Raw genomic sequence first — 20957 nt, 5'->3', positions numbered from 1 at the left:
ATCATAAACAGGAGCGCGGCAATTTACTAAAAACATTTTAATTTTACATTTTAAACTTTAGCGCTTAACCAGGGTGAATTAGAAGGATTATGCGTTTGATTGTGGTAGATGAACTTGTGCACTTTACGTAGAGATGTCAATGGCTTATATGTGTTGAACAGAGGAGCGGCAATCGAAAACCCAAAAAATTCATAGCAACTTCCGGTTTTTTGTTTTCGGCGAATAAAGTATATGGGCCTATAAAACATAATGTATCACCTAGAGGACAATCTGATCGTTCATAATCACAATCATACACCCGCCTACCATAAACAGGAGCGCGGCAATTGACCAAAAACATTTCAATTTTACATTTTACACTTTAGCGCCTAACCAGGGCGAATTAGAAGGATTAAGCGTTTGATTGTGGTAGATGCACTTGTGCACTTTACGTAGAGATGTCAATGGCTTCTATGTGTTGAACAGAGGAGCGGCAATCGAAAACCCAAAAAATTCAAAATTCCTAGCAACTTCCGGTTTTTTGTTTTCGGCGAATAATCTATATGGGCCAATAAAACACAACGTATCACCTAGAGGACAACCTGATCGTTCATAATCACAATCATACAAACGCCTATCATAAACAGGAGCGCAGCAATTGACCAAAAACATTTCAATTTTACATTTTACACTTTAGCGCCTAACCAGGGCGAATTAGAAGGATTAAGCGTTTGATTGTGGTAGATGCACTTGTGCACTTTACGTAGAGATGTCAATGGCTTCTATGTGTTGAACAGAGGAGCGGCAATCGAAAACCCAAAAAATTCAAAATTCCTAGCAACTTCCGGTTTTTTGTTTTCGGCGAATAAACTATATGGGCCAATAAAACACAATGTATCATCTAGAGGACAACCTGATCGTTCATAATCACAATCATACAAACGCCTATCATAAACAGGAGCGCGGCAATTTACTAAAAACATTTTAATTTTACATTTTAAACTTTAGCGCTTAACCAGGGTGAATTAGAAGGATTATGCGTTTGATTGTGGTAGATGCACTTGTGCACTTTACGTAGAGATGTCAATGGCTTATATGTGTTGAACAGAGGAGCGGCAATCGCAAACCCAAAAAATTCATAGCAACTTCCGGTTTTTTGTTTTCGGCGAATAAAGTATATGGGCCAATAAAACATAATGTATCACCTAGAGGACAACCTGATCGTTCATAATCACAATCATACAAACGCCTATCATAAACAGGAGCGCGGCAATTGACCAAAAACATTTCAATTTTACATTTTACACTTTAGCGCCTAACCAGGGCGAATTAGAAGGATTAAGCGTTTGATTGTGGTAGATGCACTTGTGCACTTTACGTAGAGATGTCAATGGCTTCTATGTGTTGAACAGAGGAGCGGCAATCGAAAACCCAAAAAATTCAAAATTCCTAGCAACTTCCGGTTTTTTGTTTTTGGCGAATAAACTATATGGGCCAATAAAACACAATGTATCACCTAGAGGACAACCTGATCGTTCATAATCACAATCATACGAACGCCTATCATAAACAGGAGCGCGGCAATTTACTAAAAACATTTTAATTTTACATTTTAAACTTTAGCGCTTAACCAGGGTGAATTAGAAGGATTATGCGTTTGATTGTGGTAGATGCACTTGTGCACTTTACGTAGAGATGTCAATGGCTTATATGTGTTGAACAGAGGAGCGGCAATCGAAAACCCAAAAAATTCAAAATTCCTAGCAACTTCCGGTTTTTTGTTTTTGGCGAATAAACTATATGGGCCAATAAAACACAATGTATCACCTAGAGGACAACCTGATCGTTCATAATCACAATCATACAAACGCCTATCATAAACAGGAGCGCGGCAATTGACCAAAAACATTTCAATTTTACATTTTACACTTTAGCGCCTAACCAGGGTGAATAAGAAGGATTAAGCTGTTTGTTTGTGGTAGATGCACTTGTGCACTTTACGTGGAGATGGCAATGGCTTATATATGTTGAACAGAGGAGCGGTAATTGAAAACCCAAAAAATTCAAACTTCCTACCATGTTCCGGTTTTTTGTTTTCGGCGAATAAACTATATGGGCCAATAAAACACAATGTATCACCTAGAGGACAACCTGATCGTTCATAATCACAATCATACAAACGCCTATCATAAACAGGAGCGCGGCAATTTACTAAAAACATTTTAATTTTACATTTTAAACTTTAGCGCTTAACCAGGGTGAATTAGAAGGATTATGCGTTTGATTGTGGTAGATGCACTTGTGCACTTTACGTAGAGATGTCAATGGCTTATATGTGTTGAACAGAGGAGCGGCAATCGAAAACCCAAAAAATTCATAGCAACTTCCGGTTTTTTGTTTTCGGCGAATAAAGTATATGGGCCTATAAAACATAATGTATCACCTAGAGGACAATCTGATCGTTCATAATCACAATCATACACCCGCCTACCATAAACAGGAGCGCGGCAATTGATCAAAAACATTTCAATATTACATTTTACACTTTAGCGCCTAACCAGGGTGAATTAGAAGGATTAAGCGTTTGATTTTGGTAGATGCACTCGTGCACTTTACGTAGAGATGTCAATGGCTTATATAAGGTTGTCAAATTGTCAAATATCTCCCTTCCGCTTTTTTGTCTTTTGAATTTCGCGGCTATGTACAAAGCGCTACAGAGCTCGTATCTGGCAACACTATACATAATTTGAAAGGTCTTGACATAACCTACAAAACAACGCTATGCATGATTAGTTTGGATATGGCGTTCAACAGTTATAAACGTGTAAACATGGAGTTCACTAACGCCGAAATTCGCGCTATTTTAAAGTTTTCTTTGTTAAAGGCAAATCCGCTAGAGAAATGTTCCGTGTGATTAATGATGTTTTGGGGGATGGTACTCTATCACTTCGAACCGCGGAGGAATGGTTTCGACGATTCAGAGCCGGTGAAAACGACACCATGGTTAAGCCAGCCGGCGGAAGACCTGTGACGACAAATACCGATCAAATCATGGAATACATCGAGTTAGACCGGCATATGGCATCTCGTGACATCGCCCAAGAGATGGGAGTTAGTCACGAAACCATTTTGAACCATCTGCAGAAGGCTGGATACAAAAAAAAGTTTGATGTTTGGGTGCCGCATAATTTGACGCAAAAACACCTTCTGGACCGAATCAACGCCTGCGATATGCTGCTGAAACGGAACGAACTCGTCCCATTCTTGAAGCGGATGGTGACTGGCGACGAAAAATGGATCACATACGACAATATCAAGTGAAAACGGTCGTGGTCGAAGGCCGGTGAATCGTCCCAAACAGTGGCCAAGCCGGGATTGACGGCCAGGAAGGTTTTTCTGTGTGTTTGGTGGGATTGGAAGGGAATCATCCACTATGAACTGCTCCCATATGGCCAGACGCTTAATTCTACCATCTACTGCGAACAACTGGACCGCTTGAAGCAGGCGATCGACCAGAAGCGTCCAGAATTGGCCAACAGGAAGGGTGTAGTGTTCCACCAGGACAACGCCAGACCACACAAAAACACCTTCTGGACCGAATCAACGCCTGCGATATGCTGCTGAAACGGAACGAACTCGTCCCATTCTTGAAGCGGATGGTGACTGGCGACGAAAAATGGATCACATACGACAATATCAAGCGAAAACGGTCGAAGGCCGGTGAATCGTCCCAAACAGTGGCCAAGCCGGGATTGACGGCCAGGAAGGTTTTGCTGTGTGTTTGGTGGGATTGGAAGGGAATCATCCACTATGAGCTGCTCCCATATGGTCAGACGCTTAACTCTACCACCTACTGCGAACAACCGGACCGCTTGAAGCAGGCGATCGACCAGAAGCGTCCATAATTGGCCACCAGGAAGGGTGTAGTGTTCCACCAGGACAACGCCAGACCACACACTTCGTTGATGACTCGTCAGAAGCGACGGGAGCTCGGATGGGAGGTTTTATCGCATCCACCATATAGCCCGGACGTAGCGCCAAGTGATTACTTCCTGTTCCTGTGCATGGCGAATGCTCTTGGTGGTGTGAAGTTGAACTCAAAAGAGGCTTGTGAAAAGTGGCTGTCCGAATTCTTCGCATATAAGGAGGGGGGCTTCTACGAGGAAGGTATTATGACGTTGCCGTCTAGATGGAAACAGATCATCGAACAACACGGCGCATATTTTAACTAAATCCGATCACTGTAACACTTTTTATAAAGCATTGAATGAAGAGCAAAAAAGCGGACAACCTTATATGTGTTGAACAGAGGAGCGGCAATCGAAAACCCAAAAAATTGAAAATTCCTAGCAACTTCCGGTTTTTTGTTTTCGGCGAATAAAGTATATGTGCCTATAAAACATAATGTATCACCTAGAGGACAACCTGATCGTTCATAATCACAATCATACAAACGCCTATCATAAACAGGAGCGCGGCAATTGACCAAAAACATTTCAATTTTACACTTTAGCTCCTATCCAGGGTGAATAAGAAGGATTAAGCTGTTTGTTTGTGGTAGATGCACTTGTGCACTTTACGTGGAGATGTCAATGGCTTATATATGTTGAACAGAGGAGCGGCAATCGAAAACCCAAAAAATTCAAAATTCCTACCATGTTCTGGTTTTTTGTTTTCGGCGAATAAACTATATGGGCCAATAAAACATAATGTATCACCTAGAGGACAACCTGATCGTTCATAATCACAATCATACAAACGCCTATCATAAACAGGAGCGCGGCAATTGACCAAAAACATTACAATTTTACATTTTACACTTTAGCGCCTAACCAGGGTGAATTAGAAGAATTAAGCGTTTGATTCTGGTAGATGCACTTGTGCACTTTACGTAGAGATGTCAATGGCTTATATGTGTTGAACAGAGGAGCGGCAATCGAAAACCCAAAAAATTCAAAATTCCTAGCAACTTCCGGTTTTTTGTTTTCGGCGAATAAAGTATATGGGCCTATAAAACATAATGTATCACCTAGAGGACAACCTGATCGTTCATAATCACAATCATACAAACGCCTATCATAAACAGGAGCGCGGCAATTTACTAAAAACATTTTAATTTTACATTTTAAACTTTAGCGTTTAACCAGGGTGAATTAGAAGGATTATGCGTTTGATTGTGGTAGATGCACTTGTGCACTTTACGTAGAGATGTCAATGGCTTATATGTGTTGAACAGAGGAGCGGCAATCGAAAACCCAAAAAATTCATAGCAACTTCCGGTTTTTTGTTTTCGGCGAATAAAGTATATGGGCCTATAAAACATAATGTATCACCTAGAGGACAATCTGATCGTTCATAATCACAATCATACACCCGCCTACCATAAACAGGAGCACGGCAATTGATCAAAAACATTTCAATATTACATTTTACACTTTAGCGCCTAACCAGGGTGAATTAGAAGGATTAAGCGTTTGATTTTGGTAGATGCACTTGTGCACTTTACGTAGAGATGTCAATGGCTTATATAAGGTTGTCAAATTGTCAAATATCTCCCTTCCGCTTTTTTGTCTTTTGAATTTCGCGGCTATGTACAAAGCGCTACAGAGCTCGTATCTGGCAACACTATACATAATTTGAAAGGTCTTGACATAACCTACAAAACAACGCTATGCATGATTAGTTTGGATATGGCGTTCAACAGTTATAGACGTGTAAACATGGAGTTCACTAACGCCGAAATTCGCGCTATTTTAAAGTTTTCTTTGTTAAAGGCAAATCCGCTAGAGAAATGTTCCGTGTGATTAATGATGTTTTGGGGGATGGTACTCTATCACTTCGAACCGCGGAGGAATGGTTTCGACGATTCAGAGCCGGTGAAAACGACACCATGGTTAAGCCAGCCGGCGGAAGACCTGTGACGACAAATACCGATCAAATCATGGAATACATCGAGTTAGACCGGCATATGGCATCTCGTGACATCGCCCAAGAGATGGGAGTTAGTCACGAAACCATTTTGAACCATCTGCAGAAGGCTGGATACAAAAAAAAGTTTGATGTTTGGGTGCCGCATAATTTGACGCAAAAACACCTTCTGGACCGAATCAACGCCTGCGATATGCTGCTGAAACGGAACGAACTCGTCCCATTCTTGAAGCGGATGGTGACTGGCGACGAAAAATGGATCACATACGACAATATCAAGCGAAAGGGGATTGGAAGGGAATCATCCACTATGAGTTGCTCCCATATGTCCAGACGCTTAACTCTACCATCTACTGCGAACAACTGGATCGCTTGGAGCAGGCGATCGACCAGAAGCGTCCAGAATTGGCCAACAGGAAGGGTGTAGTGTTCCACCAGGACAACGCCAGACCACACACTTCGTTGATGACTCGTCAGAAGCTACGGCAGCTCGGATGGGAGGTTTTATCGCATCCACCATATAGCCCGGATGGCGAATGCCCTTGGTGGTGTGAAGTTGAACTCAAAAGAGGCTTGTGAAAAGTGGTTGTCCGAATTCTTCGCAAATAAGGAGGGGGCTTTTACGAGGAAGGTATTATGAAGTTACCGTCTAGATGGAAACAGATCATCAAACAAAACGGCGCATATTTTAACTAAATCCGATCACTGTAACACTTTTTATAAAGCATTGAAAGAAGAGCAAAAAAGCGGAAGGGAGATATTTGACAACCTTATATAACCGAAAAAATTTACAAAATTGCACTTTCTTAGTTGTAGACTCAAAGTCGATTTTCTCTTTAATTGTATATTAGTGCTCGAACAATCTACCGCTTATACTGAAAAACATAACTTTTACTGATTTGGCTTAAGTAAAATTTTCATGTTATTACAGTATTAACAAATTAATATTACCGAAAAATTTTACACAACGGCACTTTCTTTGTTTTAGACTCAAAGTCGATTTTCTCTTTAATTGTATATTAGTGCTCGAACAATCTACCGCTTATACTGAAAATAATAACTTTTACTGATTTGCGCTAAAGTAAAATTTTCATGTTATTACAGTATTAACAAATTAATATAACCAAAAAATTTACACAACTGCACTTTCTTAGTTTAGACTCAAAGTCGATTTTCTCTTAAATTGTATATATATTAATGTTCGAACAAGGTACCGCTTATACTGAAAAACATAACTTTTACTGCTTTGCGTTAAAGTAAAACTTTCATGTTATTACAGTATCAACAAATTAATATAACCGAAACAATTTACAAAATTGCAGTTACTTAGTTTTAGACTCAAAGTCGATTTTCTCTTTAATTGTGTATAAGTTCTCGAACAATCTGCGGCTTATACTGAAAAACATAACTTTTACTGCTTTGCGCTAAAGTAAAATTTTCATGTTATTAAAGTATTAACAAATTAATATATCCAAAAAATTTACACAACCGCACTTTCTTAGTTTTAGACTCAAAGTCGATTTTCTCTTTAATTGTATATTAGTTCTCGAACAATCTACGGCCTATACTGAAAAACATCACTTTTACTGCTTTGCGCTAAAGTAAAATTTTCATGTTATTAAAGTATTAACAAATTAATAAATCCGAAAAAATTTACACAACTGCACTTTCTTAGTTTTAGACTCTAAGTCGATTTTCCCTTTAATTGTATATTTGTGCTCGAACAATCTACCGCTTATACTGAAAAACATCACTTATACTGTTTTGCGTAAAAGTAAAATGTTCATGTTATTACAGTATTAACAAATTAATATAACCGAAACAATTTACAAAATTGCACTTTCTTAGTTTTAGACTCAAAAAGATATTCCCTTTAATTGTATATTAGTGCTCGAACAATGTACCGCTAATACTGAAAAACATCACTTATACTGTTTTGCGTTAAAGTAAAATTTTAATGTTATTACAGTATTAACAAATTAATATAACCGAAAAAATTTACACAACTGCACTTTCTTAGTTTTAGACTCAAAGTCGATTTTCTCTTTAATTGTATATTAGTGCTCGAGCAATCTACCGCTAATACTGAAAAACATCGCTTATACTGCTTTGCGTTAAAGTAAAATTTTAATGTTATTACAGTATTAACAAATTAATATAACCGAAAAATTTAAAAAATTGCACTTTCTTAGTTTTAGACGCAACTCGCACTGTTGTGCTCGAACAATGTACCGCTTATACTGAAAAACATAACTTTTACTGATTTGGCTTAAGTAAAATTTTCATGTTATTACAGTATTAACAAATTAATATTACCGAAAAATTTTACACAACGGCACTTTCTTAGTTTTAGACTCAAAGTCGATTTTCTCTTTAATTGTATATTAGTGCTCGAACAATCTACCGCTTATACTGAAAATAATAACTTTTACTGATTTGCGCTAAAGTAAAATTTTCATGTTATTACAGTATTAACAAATTAATATAACCAAAAAATTTACACAACTGCACTTTCTTAGTTTAGACTCAAAGTCGATTTTCTCTTTAATTGTATATTACCGCTCGAACAATCTACCGCTTATACTGAATAACATAACTTTTACTGATTTGCGCTTAACTAAAATTTTCATGTTATATTAATGTTCGAACAAGATACCGCTTATACAGAAAAACATAACTTTTACTGATTTGCGTAAAAGTAAAATTTTCATGTTATTACAGCATTAACAAACTAATACCTATAACCAAAACAATTTACAAAATTGCACTTTCTTAGTTTTAGACTCAAAGTCGATTTTCTCTTTAATTGTATATTAGTGCTCGAGCAATGTCCCGCTTATACTGAAAAACATAACTTTTACTGCTTTGCGCTAAAGTAAAATTTTCATTTTATTACGGTATTAACAAATTAATATAACCGAAACAATTTACAAAATTGCACTTTCTTAGTTTTAGACTCAAAGTCGATTTTCTCTTTAATTGTATATTAGTGCTCGAACAAAATACCGCTTATACTGAAAAACATAACTTTTACTGATTTGTGTTAAAGTAAAATTTTCATGTTATTACAGTATTATAATATTAAAATAACCGAAAAAATTTACAAAATTGCACTTACTTAGTTTTAGACTCAAAGTCGATTTTCTCTTTAATTGTATATTAGTGCTCGAACAATCTACCGCTTATACTGAAAATAATAAATTTTACTGATTTGCGCTAAAGTAAAATTTTCATGTTATTACAGTATTAACAAATTAATATAACCAAAAAATTTACACAACTGCACTTTCTTAGTTTAGACTCAAAGTCGATTTTCTCTTAAATTGTATATTAGCGCTCGAACAATCTACCGCTTATACTGAATAACATAACTTTTACTGATTTGCGCTTAACTAAAATTTTCATGTTATATTAATGTTCGAACAAGGTACCGCTTATACTGAAAAACAAAACTTTTACTGCTTTGCGTTAAAGTAAAACTTTCATGTTATTACAGTATTAACAAATTAATATAACCGAAACAATTTACAAAATTGCAGTTACTTAGTTTTAGACTCAAAGTCGATTTTCTCTTTAATTGTGTATAAGTTCTCGAACAATCTGCGGCTTATACTGAAAAACATAACTTTTACTGCTTTGCGCTAAAGTAAAATTTTCATGTTATTAAAGTATTAACAAATTAATATATCCAAAAAATTTACACAACCGCACTTTCTTAGTTTTAGACTCAAAGTCGATTTTCTCTTTAATTGTATATTAGTTCTCGAACAATCTACGGCCTATACTGAAAAACATCACTTTTACTGCTTTGCGCTAAAGTAAAATTTTCATGTTATTAAAGTATTAACAAATTAATAAATCCGAAAAAATTTACACAACTGCACTTTCTTAGTTTTAGACTCTAAGTCGATTTTCCCTTTAATTGTATATTTGTGCTCGAACAATCTACCGCTTATACTGAAAAACATCACTTATACTGTTTTGCGTAAAAGTAAAATGTTCATGTTATTACAGTATTAACAAATTAATATAACCGAAAAAATTTACAAAATTGCACTTTCTTAGTTTTAGACTCAAAAAGATATTCCCTTTAATTGTATATTAGTGCTCGAACAATGTACCGCTAATACTGAAAAACATCACTTATACTGTTTTGCGTTAAAGTAAAATTTTAATGTTATTACAGTATTAACAAATTAATATAACCGAAAAAATTTACACAACTGCACTTTCTTAGTTTTAGACTCAAAGTCGATTTTCTCTTTAATTGTATATTAGTGCTCGAACAATCTACCGCTAATACTGAAAAACATCGCTTATACTGCTTTGCGTTAAAGTAAAATTTTAATGTTATTACAGTATTAACAAATTAATATAACCGAAAAATTTAAAAAATTGCACTTTCTTAGTTTTAGACGCAACTCGCACTGTTGTGCTCGAACAATGTACCGCTTATACTGAAAAACATAACTTTTACTGATTTGGCTTAAGTAAAATTTTCATGTTATTACAGTATTAACAAATTAATATTACCGAAAAATTTTACACAACGGCACTTTCTTAGTTTTAGACTCAAAGTCGATTTTCTCTTTAGTTGTATATTAGTGCTCGAACAATCTACCGCTTATACTGAAAATAATAACTTTTACTGATTTGCGCTAAAGTAAAATTTTCATGTTATTACAGTATTAACAAATTAATATAACCAAAAAATTTACACAACTGCACTTTCTTAGTTTAGACTCAAAGTCGATTTTCTCTTTAATTGTATATTACCGCTCGAACAATCTACCGCTTATACTGAATAACATAACTTTTACTGATTTGCGCTTAACTAAAATTTTCATGTTATATTAATGTTCGAACAAGGTACCGCTTATACAGAAAAACATAACTTTTACTGATTTGCGTAAAAGTAAAATTTTCATGTTATTACAGTATTAACAAACTAATACCTATAACCAAAACAATTTACAAAATTGCACTTTCTTAGTTTTAACTCAAAGTCGATTTTCTCTTTAATTGTATATTAGTGCTCGAGCAATGTCCCGCTTATACTGAAAAACATAACTTTTACTGCTTTGCGCTAAAGTAAAATTTTCATTTTATTACGGTATTAACAAATTAATATAACCGAAACAATTTACAAAATTGCACTTTCTTAGTTTTAGACTCAAAGTCGATTTTCTCTTTAATTGTATATTAGTGCTCGAACAAAATACCGCTTATACTGAAAAACATAACTTTTACTGATTTGTGTTAAAGTAAAATATTTATGTTATTACAGTATTATAAAATTAAAATAACCGAAAAAATTTACAAATTTGCACTTACTTAGTTTTAGACTCAAAGTCGATTTTCTCTTTAATTGTATATTAGTGCTCGAACAATCTACCGCTTATACTAAAAAACATAACTTTTACTGATTTGCGCTTAACTAAAATTTTCATGTTATATTAATGTTCGAACAAGGTACCGCTTATACAGAAAAACATAACTTTTACTGCTTTGCGCTAAAGTAAAATTTTCATGTTATTAAAGTATTAACAAATTAATAAATCCGAAAAAATTTACACAACTGCACTTTCTTAGTTTTAGACTCAAAGTCGATTTTCTCTTTAATTGTATATTAGTGCTCGAACAATCTACCGCTTATACTGAAAAACATAACTTTTACTGCTTTGCGCTAAAGTAAAATTTTCATGTTATATTAATGTTCGAACAAGGTACCGCTTATACAGAAAAACATAACTTTTACTGCTTTGCGCTAAAGTAAAATTTTCATGTTATTAAAGTATTAACAAATTAATAAATCCGAAAAAATTTACACAACTGCACTTTCTTAGTTTTAGACTCAAAGTCGATTTTCTCTTTAATTGTATATTAGTGCTCGAACAATCTACCGCTTATACTGAAAAACATCACTTAAACTGCTTTGCGCTAAAGTAAAATGTTCATGTTATTAAAGTATTAACAAATTAATAAATCCGAAAAAATTTACACAACTGCACTTTCTTAGTTTTAGACTCAAAGTCGATTTTCTCTTTAATTGTATATTAGTGCTCGAACAATCTACCGCTTATACTGAAAAACATAACTTTTACTGATTTGCGCTTAACTAAAATGTTCATGTTATATTAATGTTCGAACAAGGTACCGCTTATACAGAAAAACATAACTTTTACTGCTTTGCGCTAAAGTAAAATTTTCATGTTATTAAAGTATTAACAAATTAATAAATCCGAAAAAATTTACACAACTGCACTTTCTTAGTTTTAGACTCAAAGTCGATTTTCTCTTTAATTGTATATTAGTGCTCGAACAAAATACCGCTTATACTGAAAAACATAACTTTTACTGATTTGTGTTAAAGTAAAATATTTATGTTATTACAGTATTATAAAATTAAAATAACCGAAAAAATTTACAAATTTGCACTTACTTAGTTTTAGACTCAAAGTCGATTTTCTCTTTAATTGTATATTAGTGCTCGAACAATCTACCGCTTATACTAAAAAACATAACTTTTACTGATTTGCGCTTAACTAAAATTTTCATGTTATATTAATGTTCGAACAAGGTACCGCTTATACAGAAAAACATAACTTTTACTGCTTTGCGCTAAAGTAAAATTTTCATGTTATTAAAGTATTAACAAATTAATAAATCCGAAAAAATTTACACAACTGCACTTTCTTAGTTTTAGACTCAAAGTCGATTTTCTCTTTAATTGTATATTAGTGCTCGAACAATCTACCGCTTATACTGAAAAACATAACTTTTACTGATTTGCGCTTAACTAAAATGTTCATGTTATATTAATGTTCGAACAAGGTACCGCTTATACAGAGAAACATAACTTTTACTGCTTTGCGCTAAAGTAAAATTTTCATGTTATTAAAGTATTAACAAATTAATAAATCCGAAAAAATTTACACAACTGCACTTTCTTAGTTTTAGACTCAAAGTCGATTTTCTCTTTAATTGTATATTAGTGCTCCAACAAAATACCGCTTATACTGAAAAACATAACTTTTACTGATTTGTGTTAAAGTAAAATTTTCATGTTATTACAGTATTATAATATTAAAATAACCGAAAAAATTTACAAAATTGCACTTACTTAGTTTTAGACTCAAAGTCGATTTTCTCTTTAATTGTATATTAGTGCTCGAACAATCTACCGCTTATACTGAAAATAATAAATTTTACTGATTTGCGCTAAAGTAAAATTTTCATGTTATTACAGTATTAACAAATTAATATAACCAAAAAATTTACACAACTGCACTTTCTTAGTTTAGACTCAAAGTCGATTTTCTCTTAAATTGTATATTAGCGCTCGAACAATCTACCGCTTATACTGAATAACATAACTTTTACTGATTTGCGCTTAACTAAAATTTTCATGTTATATTAATGTTCGAACAAGGTACCGCTTATACTGAAAAACATAACTTTTACTGCTTTGCGTTAAAGTAAAACTTTCATGTTATTACAGTATTAACAAATTAATATAACCGAAACAATTTACAAAATTGCAGTTACTTAGTTTTAGACTCAAAGTCGATTTTCTCTTTAATTGTGTATAAGTTCTCGAACAATCTCCGGCTTATACTGAAAAACATAACTTTTACTGCTTTGCGCTAAAGTAAAATTTTCATGTTATTAAAGTATTAACAAATTAATATATCCAAAAAATTTACACAACCGCACTTTCTTAGTTTTAGACTCAAAGTCGATTTTCTCTTTAATTGTATATTAGTTCTCGAACAATCTACGGCCTATACTGAAAAACATCACTTTTACTGCTTTGCGCTAAAGTAAAATTTTCATGTTATTAAAGTATTAACAAATTAATAAATCCGAAAAAATTTACACAACTGCACTTTCTTAGTTTTAGACTCTAAGTCGATTTTCCCTTTAATTGTATATTTGTGCTCGAACAATCTACCGCTTATACTGAAAAACATCACTTATACTGTTTTGCGTAAAAGTAAAATGTTCATGTTATTACAGTATTAACAAATTAATATAACCGAAACAATTTACAAAATTGCACTTTCTTAGTTTTAGACTCAAAAAGATATTCCCTTTAATTGTATATTAGTGCTCGAACAATGTACCGCTAATACTGAAAAACATCACTTATACTGTTTTGCGTTAAAGTAAAATTTTAATGTTATTACAGTATTAACAAATTAATATAACCGAAAAAATTTACACAACTGTACTTTCTTAGTTTTAGACTCAAAGTCGATTTTCTCTTTAATTGTATATTAGTGCTCGAACAATCTACCGCTAATACTGAAAAACATCGCTTATACTGCTTTGCGTTAAAGTAAAATTTTAATGTTATTACAGTATTAACAAATTAATATAACCGAAAAATTTAAAAAATTGCACTTTCTTAGTTTTAGACGCACCTCGCACTGTTGTGCTCGAACAATGTACCGCTTATACTGAAAAACATAACTTTTACTGATTTGGCTTAAGTAAAATTTTCATGTTATTACAGTATTAACAAATTAATATTACCGAAAAATTTTACACAACGGCACTTTCTTAGTTTTAGACTCAAAGTCGATTTTCTCTTTAATTGTATATTAGTGCTCGAACAATCTACCGCTTATACTGAAAATAATAACTTTTACTGATTTGCGCTAAAGAAAAATTTTCATGTTATTACAGTATTAACAAATTAATATAACCAAAAAATTTACACAACTGCACTTTCTTAGTTTAGACTCAAAGTCGATTTTCTCTTTAATTGTATATTACCGCTCGAACAATCTACCGCTTATACTGAATAACATAACTTTTACTGATTTGCGCTTAACTAAAATTTTCATGTTATATTAATGTTCGAACAAGGTACCGCTTATACAGAAAAACATAACTTTTACTGATTTGCGTAAAAGTAAAATTTTCATGTTATTACAGTATTAACAAACTAATACCTATAACCAAAACAATTTACAAAATTGCACTTTCTTAGTTTTAACTCAAAGTCGATTTTCTCTTTAATTGGATATTAGTGCTCGAACAATCTACCGCTTATACTGAAAAACATAACTTTTACTGATTTGCGCTTAACTAAAATTTTCATGTTATATTAATGTTCGAACAAGGTACCGCTTATACAGAAAAACATAACTTTTACTGCTTTGCGCTAAAGTAAAATTTTCATGTTATTAAAGTATTAACAAATTAATAAATCCGAAAAAATTTACACAACTGCACTTTCTTAGTTTTAGACTCAAAGTCGATTTTCTCTTTAATTGTATATTAGTGCTCCAACAAAATACCGCTTATACTGAAAAACATAACTTTTACTGATTTGTGTTAAAGTAAAATTTTCATGTTATTACAGTATTATAAAATTAAAATAACCGAAAAAATTTACAAAATTGCACTTACTTAGTTTTAGACTCAAAACGGTTTTCTCTTTAATTGTATATTAGTGCTCGAACAATCTACCGCTTATACTGAAAAACATAACTTTTACTGCTTTGCGCTAAAGTAAAATTTTCATGTTATATTAATGTTCGAACAAGGTACCGCTTATACAGAAAAACATAACTTTTACTGCTTTGCGCTAAAGTAAAATTTTCATGTTATTAAAGTATTAAGAAATTAATAAATCCGAAAAAATTTACACAACTGCACTTTCTTAGTTTTAGACTCTAAGTCGATTTTCTCTTTAATTGTATATTAGTGCTCGAACAAACTACCGCTTATACTGAAAAATATCACTTATACTGTTTTCGTAAAAGTAAAATTTTCATTTTATTACGGTATTAACAAATTAATATAACCGAAACAATTTACAAAATTGCACTTTCTTAGTTTTAACTCAAAGTCGATTTTCTCTTTAATTGTATATTAGTGCTCGAACAATCTACCGCTTATACTGAAAAACATAACTTTTACTGATTTGCGCTTAACTAAAATTTTCATGTTATATTAATGTTCGAACAAGGTACCGCTTATACAGAAAAACATAACTTTTACTGCTTTGCGCTAAAGTAAAATTTTCATGTTATTAAAGTATTAACAAATTAATAAATCCGAAAAAATTTACACAACTGCACTTTCTTAGTTTTAGACTCTAAGTCGATTTTCTCTTTAATTGTATATTAGTGCTCGAACAAACTACCGCTTATACTGAAAAATATCACTTATACTGTTTTCGTAAAAGTAAAATTTTCATTTTATTACGGTATTAACAAATTAATATAACCGAAACAATTTACAAAATTGCACTTTCTTAGTTTTAACTCAAAGTCGATTTTCTCTTTAATTGTATATTAGTGCTCGAACAATCTACCGCTTATACTGAAAAACATAACTTTTACTGCTTTGCGCTAAAGTAAAATTTTCATGTTATATTAATGTTCGAACAAGGTACCGCTTATACAGAAAAACATAACTTTTACTGCTTTGCGCTAAAGTAAAATTTTCATGTTATTAAAGTATTAAGAAATTAATAAATCCGAAAAAATTTACACAACTGCACTTTCTTAGTTTTAGACTCTAAGTCGATTTTCTCTTTAATTGTATATTAGTGCTCGAACAAACTACCGCTTATACTGAAAAATATCACTTATACTGTTTTCGTAAAAGTAAAATTTTCATTTTATTACGGTATTAACAAATTAATATAACCGAAACAATTTACAAAATTGCACTTTCTTAGTTTTAACTCAAAGTCGATTTTCTCTTTAATTGTATATTAGTGCTCGAACAATCTACCGCTTATACTGAAAAACATAACTTTTACTGATTTGCGCTTAACTAAAATTTTCATGTTATATTAATGTTCGAACAAGGTACCGCTTATACAGAAAAACATAACTTTTACTGCTTTGCGCTAAAGTAAAATTTTCATGTTATTAAAGTATTAACAAATTAATAAATCCGAAAAAATTTACACAACTGCACTTTCTTAGTTTTAGACTCAAAGTCGATTTTCTCTTTAATTGTATATTAGTGCTCCAACAAAATACCGCTTATACTGAAAAACATAACTTTTACTGATTTGTGTTAAAGTAAAATTTTCATGTTATTACAGTATTATAAAATTAAAATAACCGAAAAAATTTACAAAATTGCACTTACTTAGTTTTAGACTCAAAACGATTTTCTCTTTAATTGTATATTAGTGCTCGAACAATCTACCGCTTATACTGAAAAACATAACTTTTACTGCTTTGCGCTAAAGTAAAATTTTCATGTTATATTAATGTTCGAACAAGGTACCGCTTATACAGAAAAACATAACTTTTACTGCTTTGCGCTAAAGTAAAATTTTCATGTTATTAAAGTATTAAGAAATTAATAAATCCGAAAAAATTTACACAACTGCACTTTCTTAGTTTTAGACTCTAAGTCGATTTTCTCTTTAATTGTATATTAGTGCTCGAACAAACTACCGCTTATACTGAAAAATATCACTTATACTGTTTTCGTAAAAGTAAAATTTTCATTTTATTACGGTATTAACAAATTAATATAACCGAAACAATTTACAAAATTGCACTTTCTTAGTTTTAGACTCAAAGTCGATTTTCTCTTTAATTGTATATTAGTGCTCGAACAATCTACCGCTTATACTGAAAAACATAACTTTTACTGCTTTGCGCTAAAGTAAAATTTTCATGTTATATTAATGTTCGAACAAGGTACCGCTTATACAGAAAAACATAACTTTTACTGCTTTGCGCTAAAGTAAAATTTTCATGTTATTAAAGTATTAACAAATTAATAAATCCGAAAAAATTTACACAACTGCACTTTCTTAGTTTTAGACTCAAAGTCGATTTTCTCTTTAATTGTATATTAGTGCTCGAACAATCTACCGCTTATACTGAAAAACATCACTTAAACTGCTTTGCGCTAAAGTAAAATGTTCATATTATTACAGTATTAACAAATTAATATAACCGAAAATTTACATAATTGCACTTTCTTAGTTTTAGACTCAAAACGATTTGCTCTTTAATAGTTTATTAGTGCTCGAACAAAATACCGCTTATACTGAAAAACATAACTTTTACTGATTTGTGTTAAAGTAAAATTTTAATGTTATTACAGTATTAACAAATTAATATAACCGAAAAAATTTACACAACTGCACTTTCTTAGTTTTAGACTCAAAACGATTTTCTCTTTAATTGTATATTAGTGCTCGAACAATGTACCGCTAATACTGAAAAACATCACTTATACTGTTTTGCGTAAAAGTAAAATGTTCATGTTATTACAGTATTAACAAATTAATATAACCGAAACAATTTACAAATTGCACTTTCTTAGTTTTAGACTCAAAACGATTTTCTCTTTAATTGTATATTAGTGCTCGAACAAAATACCGCTTATACTGAAAAACATAACTTTTACTGTTTGTGTTAAAGTAAAATTTTCATGTTATTACGGTATTAACAAATTAATATAAGCGAAACAATTTACAAAATTGCACTTTCTTAGTTTTAGACTCAAAGTCGATTTTCTCTTTAATTGTATATAAGTGCTCGAACAAAATACCGCTTATACTGAAAAACATAACTTTTACTGATTTGTGTTAAAGTAAAATTTTCATGTTATTACGGTATTAACAAATTAATATAACCGAAAAAATTTACAAAATTGCACTTTCTTAGTTTTAGACTCAAAGTCGATTTTCTCTTTAATTGTATATTAGTGCTCGAACAATGTACCGCTAATACTGAAAAACATAACTTTTACTGATTTGTGTTAAAGTAAAATTTTCATGTAATTACAGGGTTATAAAATAACCGAAAAAATTTTCAAAATTGCACTTACTTAGTTTTAGACTCAAAGTCGATTTTCTCTTTAATTGTATATTAGTGCTCGAACAATGTCCCGCTTATAATGAAAAACATAACTTTTACTGCTTTGTGCTAAAGTCAAATTTTCATTTTATTACGGTATTAACAAATTAATATAACCGAAACAATTTACAAAATTGCACTTTCTTAGTTTTAGACTCAAAGTCGATTTTCTGTTTAATTGTATATAAGTGCTCGAACAAAATACCGTTTATACTGAAAAACATAACTTTTACTGGTTTGTGTGAAAGTAAAATTTTTATGTTATTACGGTATTAACAAATTAATATAAGCGAAACAATTTACAAAATTGCACTTTCTTAGTTTTAGACTCAAAGTCGATTTTCTCTTTAATTGTATATAAGTGCTCGAACAAAATACCGCTTATACTGAAAAACATAACTTTTACTGATTTGTGTTAAAGTAAAATTTTCATGTTATTACGGTATTAACAAATTAATATAACCGAAAAAATTTACATAATTGCACTTTCTTAGTTTTAGACTCAAAGTCGATTTTCTCTTTAATTGTATATTAGTGCTCCAACAATGTACCGCTAATACTGAAAAACATAACTTTTACTGATTTGTGTTAAAGTAAAATTTTCATGTTATTACAGTATTATAAAATAACCGAAAAAATTTACAAATTTGCACTTACTTAGTTTTAGACTCAAAGTCGATTTTCTCTTTAATTGTATATTAGTGCTCGAACAATGTCCCGCTTATACTGAAAAACATAACTTTTACTGCTTTGCGCTAAAGTAAAATTTTCATTTTATTACGGTATTAACAAATTAATATAACCGAAACAATTTACAAAATTGCACTTTCTTAGTTTTAGACTCAAAGTCGATTTTCTCTTTAATTGTATATAAGTGCTCGAATAAAATACCGCTTATACTGAAAAACATAACTTTTACTGATTTGTGTTAAAGTAAAATTTTCATGTTATTACGGTATTAACAAATTAATATAACCGAAAAAATTTACAAAATTGCTCTTTCTTAGTTTTAGACTCAAAGTCGATTTTCTCTTTAATTGTATATTAGTGCTCGAACAATGTCCCGCTTATAATGAAAAACATAACTTTTACTGCTTTGTGCTAAAGTCAAATTTTCATTTTGTTACGGTATTAACAAATTAATATAACCGAAACAATTTACAAAATTGCACTTTCTTAGTTTTAGACTCAAAGTCGATTTTCTGTTTAATTGTATATAAGTGCTCGAACAAAATACCGTTTATACTGAAAAACATAACTTTTACTGGTTTGTGTGAAAGTAAAATTTTTATGTTATTACGGTATTAACAAATTAATATAACCGAAACAATTTACAAAATTGTACTTTCTTAGTTTTAGACTCAAAGTCGATTTTCTCTTTAATTGTATATTAGTGCTCGAACAATCTACCGCTTATACTGAAAAACATCACTTATACTGCTTTGCGCTAAATTAAAATGTTCATATTATTACAGTATTAACAAATTAATATAACCGAAAATTTATATAATTGCACTTTCTTAGTTTTAGACTCAAAACGATTTGCTCTTTAATAGTATATTAGTGCTTTGCGTTAAAGTAAAATTTTAATGTTATTACAGTATTAACAATATATTATAACCGAAAAAATTTAGACCACTGCACTTTCTTAGTTTTAGACTCAAAGTCGATTTTCTCTTTAATTGTATATTAGTGCTCGATCAATCTACCACTTATACTGAAAAACATGACTTATACTGTTTTGCGTTAAAGTAAAATTTTAAAGTTATTACAGTATTAACAAATTAATATAACCGAAAATTTACATAATTGCACTTTCTTAGTTTTAGACTCAAAAGGATTTGCTCTTTATTAGTATATTATTGCTTTGCGTTAAAGTAAAATTTTAATGTTATTACAGTATTAACAATATATTATAACCGAAAAAATTTAGACCACTGCACTTTCTTAGTTTTAGACTCAAAGTCGATTTTCTCTTTAATTGTATATTAGTGCTCGAACAATCTACCACTTATACTGAAAAACATGACTTATACTGTTTTGTGTTTAAGTAAAATTTTCATGTTGTTACAGTATTATAAAATAACCGAAAAAATTTACAAATTTGCACTTACTTAGTTTTAGACTCAAAGTCGATTTTCTCTTTAATTGTATATTAGTGCTCGAACAAAATACCGCTTATACTGAAAAACATAA

The sequence above is a fragment of the Bactrocera oleae genome, chromosome 5 (assembly GCF_042242935.1).
Source record: "Bactrocera oleae isolate idBacOlea1 chromosome 5, idBacOlea1, whole genome shotgun sequence".
NCBI classification, from domain to species: domain Eukaryota; kingdom Metazoa; phylum Arthropoda; class Insecta; order Diptera; family Tephritidae; genus Bactrocera; species Bactrocera oleae.
The sequence above is the reverse complement of the archived record's forward strand: the minus strand, read 5'-3'. Positions refer to the sequence as shown.